Raw genomic sequence first — 6,034 nt, 5'->3', positions numbered from 1 at the left:
TTGTCAGTAAAACACTTAACACAATCATGTCTAACTTAACCAAACTATGACAAAATCTCTGTACTAAATGCTCATCGATATGCCGACGTTTCTACCTGTGAAGATGCATTATCGAATCATTTGAAGGGTACTCAAAAGATGTAGGCCGTGGTTAATTTTACTGAAATCCGATAAATGCGGTCTAGCAAGAACGTTTTCGTTCTGGACAATCAGCACTTTGATTCAAACATAAATAGGTTAATGCGATAGGTATGAAAAAAAGGTTGTCTTTCAAGGAAAAACGCCGGAAAACGCACTTTTGCTACTCTATAACAGGCAGGTATTCACAAACAAGAAACCATGGCTAAAACTCGTCGTCGCTCAACAACATCAGTAAAAGCGTACAAAAGAAGCAAAAGCGTGTCAACTATCTTGAATATACCTATTCCTTTAAACGAGGATGAAAACGCACCGGTTTTCATTACTGAACAAGTTGATAAATTGAGTACGGGTGAGATTTGTTTATTCACAATTCAAAGTATGAAGAAGCGTTGTTTGAACGCTGTCTGTTTTTTAAATCGTAATTTTAACTTTAATAATGAACATCAGTGTCGAGCCGCCTTATTGACAATGCTGAAGAAATTTCATTTTAGAGGATCTTAGAGGATTTTTTCCGTTCCAAAAAAGGAAAAAGATGACACTAGTTTAATCTTCATAGCATTACAAATTTGTCCGCAGCTTGCCTTAAAGGCCAGATTACACATTAGCATTATTTGTATCTTAGAAACAACAAACACATTTTTAACCAAATTTTCTTCACTAAAACATGATTAATCTTATGTTTTTTAAGTGAGTACTAAAATACGATAGTCTTCGGGAATTTCATATTTGAAGGTATAGAGTTTTTTTTAAAGTTGTTATCTGCCGAAAAACTGGTCACGAATGTTCCAAGTTTTCCAAACAAATGTTTTGAATATTCTACGCTTTTCAACTGTACAAATTAGTACTGAGTTTTTAAATATGGCCAGGTTACAGTACGGGTAGAGACTTATTACTATAAATAACGGACTGGGACATGTCGGAAATGAATAATCCGACTTTTCTATGGTAGGTAGTATGGTCATTAATTAACAGATCCAGGTGTGAACGGTAATATAATTGTCCTTTCATCTCAATCCGTGCTACTAGATTATTACGCTTCACTGATTTCAGAATCAAGTTACCTGTAATTTAAACCTCTCAGTCACTTTATTGATTAGTTCTACATCGTATTTGACATAAAATATTTTTACAGGTGAAGTACTGGAGACAACTTTGTTTTAATAAAAATAGCCTATTTTTTATTTATGGCTTTTTATATTTCAAATGCTGTTTATATTCCTCAAAATATTATTTTTTATGTTCCCTGGTTTATTTTTGTTATGTATCTTTTTCGTATTTGTTGGCATACAGTTTTTAAAATATTTTCTTTTTTATTTCTGGAAGGTTATTGTTGTTTTACGGATTTATTTTCCACGTAAACCCATTGATTAGCAGTATGATGTACAAAGTGCTGCTGCATACGTTTTAGTTTGACAACACTACATTTGTATTTAATTTTCAGTCTGCGTTGGGTCAGTTCTGAAATTAAAAAAATTACAGTGAGCAATACTTGTATACTAGTAGCTTGGTGATTCTTTATAATTGTGAATTTACTTTTTACTGTAAACAAATATTGTCCGAAAGTTGGTGATATATAACTAAAGTAGTACGCAAATAACAACACTGCTAGAAGTAGACAACGATTCTTCTCGGGAATTAGGTTTATTTTGATATTTCTGTGTTTGTTAAATATGCATGAAATAATTGCCACTGACATGATAGGACATTAAAACAAGAAGCATTCAATCGTTTGATGACCAGTTAATTAAATATTTACTATGATTTGTAGTCTAAAGAAATGCAATTACTCCCATTTGAATAAGTTTATGGTGCTGCATTGACTTTTAATTGCATAATATTAATTTACGCACAATGCATGTTAACTTGTATGTTGTATTTTTCACACCAATCTAAAAAAATATTTGCCGTGAAAAGACAATTCCATGATACACATATCAGTGATCAACAGCATGTGGTTGAACTTTGAACTTGACTTCACTGACAATACAATGTTGAATGCTAAAAATAGCTGGGATTAATTTTGTCAAATGCACGTGATTTTCATATGGCGGGAAATATCGTAACAGTTAACACAGGTGACCTTACTGACCAACCGTGGGAAAATCCATTCATGATTTAATTTGATACGTAATGATTGGCAGTATTGTGCGTTAGTTTTGAGGCTCTTGATCGAGATCCATTAATAATTGATTTACCAGAATAGAAAATTTAATCCTTGTACATATAAACAAAACAAGCTTTAGTCTTCTTTAACTATTTTATTTATTATATTTATCAGTCAACACCCAGATTCCTATTTAAATAATTTATTCGGACACCTCCTTTAAAGTTCGGGAATTATACAATTTAAAATGCCGACATCGATTTACAAAATCTTACTGACTGCACGAGCTTTAGAATGGCTAGAAATACGACGCAAAAGTAAAGACGGCTGATCATGAATAGTGCAAAACTTTGATCTTCGTGTATTGATTGACACAATTCGTAAAATATGTTTATAAAAAACACGATTTTCATTAAAATTTCAAACATGGAAATAGAAAAGCAATATCTTTGTTATAATACAACGAGTGTCAACAAATCTGTTATTTCCATTATATGTAAATTTATTAACAAACAAAATTTAAAATAATGCTGTGTCATAGAATATTGACGTGCATATGAAAAGTTTTTTTTATATAAAAACTAGGAATCGAAAGATGATCACGGCATTATAAATATTGTAAAAAAACAATTGTTTCAAAGAGATTAACGGGAAATATATGTCAAAATAGAATGCACGGATGATCTGGCTGACCAAATTGTTTTACTTGCGAGAAATGATTGACAGGTATGACTAGACGTAGAGGCTCCGACGGGGAACGTGGTATCGAAAGGAAAATAACAGTTTATTAATCAATGCCTATATTCAATTTGTTTATATACTTTATAAATACGATATCTTGGCCTTATACCTAAAATTGTGTTTCAAATAATAACATAAAGGAACAGGACGTTAAAAGGGGGAAATATTGTAACCATCAACGAAAACTCGTATAATTTACGGGATTGATGTCTCAACATTTTGATTAAAACTTCGATTGAAAACAGTCCAGGTTGTTATAATTTTGAATAAAATGAAATATTTACGGTTTACAAATACAAATACAAATAGTTTATTGGCACAAACACAATTATTATAATTGGCAACACATTTTTACAGTACATTGTTAAAAATCGTCTTTCTTTCATTTTCAAGTTAAAAAAAAGTTGATCCTATATTCATGATGTTAAATTTTTATGTTTATTGTAATTTTTTCTTTGAATACAAAACAATATTTTACATTTATTATCTATCCTCCATAAATACTAAAATATCTGTACAGGTAAAATTTAATTCTAATCAAGCTGGTACAGATTGATTTACGACCTTCCACTCGGATATTGTACAGGTTAATATCACAGCAGGTGTTAATTACACTGAGACAACTGTCCGACCAGTCTGACATCTAGACGGATTAAGACATCCATAATAATAAGTCTCTACCCGTACTGTATGTTTATTCAGCTATTTCTAGTTTTTTGTCGATTCGAAAGAATTGTTGGAAAATTTTAATATGTATTTCGAAAGATTAAAAGTAATCAACTTGGCTTTCCTTGTCTGTGCGTCATTGTTTTCAATATTGCAGTCACTTGGTATCCATTTCTGTACAATACTTATTTTTAGCATTGTGCAAGATTATCATACTTGTTTATTGAATCTGCATTCATTCCTTTATTGACCTTTTCTTATAAAATAAACTAAGATATCGTAGTTGCTTGTTGTTCATTAGTCTAACGTCTACTGAACATATTAATCTTCCAAACAACAATAATCAGGAGAAACTATCTGGTTTAAAAGGTCTGTGTATTAGTCTGAGGAGGTGGAGTCAGAAAGTGCAATGACAGATTCCAATCCAAATCGCAATTACATTTTTCGCTTTTTCTATGACAAACGACTAAGGTAAACAAAGAAAAGGTAAACACAGAAAATCCATCAACACAAAAACACGCTCACCTGTAATTAAAATTTGATCGTATCTAGTAGAAGAATTTACTAATTCAAGTTGTCACTGTACCAAATTTCAATGTAAAACGAATTACTCAGAGCCTAAATTCACTGAAATGAGTAAGAGTTTTGTTAAATTATAACACATTTATGTTGCAAAAAGGAATCCAAGAACGGGAGTATTCATGTATCAATTGACATTCTACAAAGCCTATACTATCGTTTTTGTGTACGTTAAAACATTTTTCTTTTCATGAGGTTTTCATTTTAAAGAGAACATCATCTGTCCGTCATGCATACAAGAGTTGTCTCCCTTTGCCACAAAAATATCATTGTAAATGAAGTCGGTATATTGAAGTATTATAGACTAATGTTATCTTCACATTGATATCATTGGAGCCGCGGTAAATACTAATTACATAGTTAATACATTTAAGGTTGTAAAACGAATAAATTGAAATACATCATTCTTGGTTTAACAATATGTTAGATCGATAAATAAAATCTGAATCTAGCCTGATTCTTGGTTTATCAATATGTTAGATAGAATGATAAAATCTGAATCTAGCCTGATTCATGGTTTAACAATATGTTAGATAGAATGATAAAATCTGAATCTAGCCTGATTCTTGGTTTAACAATATGTTAGATAGAATTATAAAATCTGAATCTAGCCTGATTCTTGGTTTAACAATATGTTAGATAGAATGTAAAAATCTGAATCTAGCCTGATTCTTGGTTTAACAATATGTTAGATAGAATGATAAAATCTGAATCTAGCCTGATTCTTGGTTTAACAATATGTTAGATAGAATAATAAAATATCAATGTATTCTGATTCTTGCTTTAACAATATGTTAGATAGAATGATAACATCTGAATCTAGCCTGATTCTTGGTTTAACAATATGTTAGATAGAGTGATAAAATCTTAATCTAGCCTGTTTCTTGGTTTAACAATATGTTAGATAGAATGATAAAATCTAAATCTAGCCTGATTCTTGGTTTAACAATATGTTAGATAGAATTATAAAATTTGAATCTAACCTGATTCTGATTTTACCAATATGTTAGATAGAATGATAAAATCTGAATCTAGCCTGATCACCTATTTTCAAATGCGATTGATGTCAGTAAAGATAATTGCATAAATAGTTTTATATCTCCTTCAAATGGATGGAATCAATTTGGTTTTCCTTTTATTTATCAGATGAAAAACAAGCTTTCGAATATTTTGGATCACTACCTATTTTGTCTTTAAACGGAAACTAACTCAATTTTGATTTTCAGTGAGTATTGTTTTCTTAAAGTACAACCCGTTGTGTTCGGGAGTCAACGTCTGAGCAACACGACGGGTGCCACATGTGGAGCAGGATTTGCTTACCCTTCCGGAGCACCTGAGATCACCCCAGTTTTTGGTGGTGTTCGTGTTGCTTAGTCTTTAGTTTTCTATGTTGTGTTTTGTGTTCTATTGTTTGTCTGTTTGTCTTTTTCTTTTTTAACCATGGCGTTCTCAGTTTATTTACCACATATGAGTTTGAATGTCCCGCTGGTATCTTTCGCCTCTTTTTTATATCTTTTTCATATGAAAAGCATATGAATTGTATACAAAACTACTGCAATTAAATTGTTTTTGCATCATTTGTCCTGAACAATTACAGCTATGTTTAAGTAAGTTATTTGTACATAAGAAATCAGAGAATGTTGTAATGTGCCAGATAAATACATGTTGAATTAATAGAGGATTGTTAACGACATCACTTTACTCGCGGATACATACTTATATTAATAAGTAATTTTGCCACAACTCCATATCCGTATAAATTCTAAAATATAGTTTTTTCCCCTTTGCCGCCAAGCGACAACT

Source organism: Mytilus californianus, unplaced genomic scaffold (genome assembly GCF_021869535.1).
Source record: "Mytilus californianus isolate M0D057914Y unplaced genomic scaffold, xbMytCali1.0.p SCAF_7, whole genome shotgun sequence".
NCBI lineage: Eukaryota > Metazoa > Mollusca > Bivalvia > Mytilida > Mytilidae > Mytilus > Mytilus californianus.
This window is presented reverse-complemented; position numbering follows the sequence as displayed.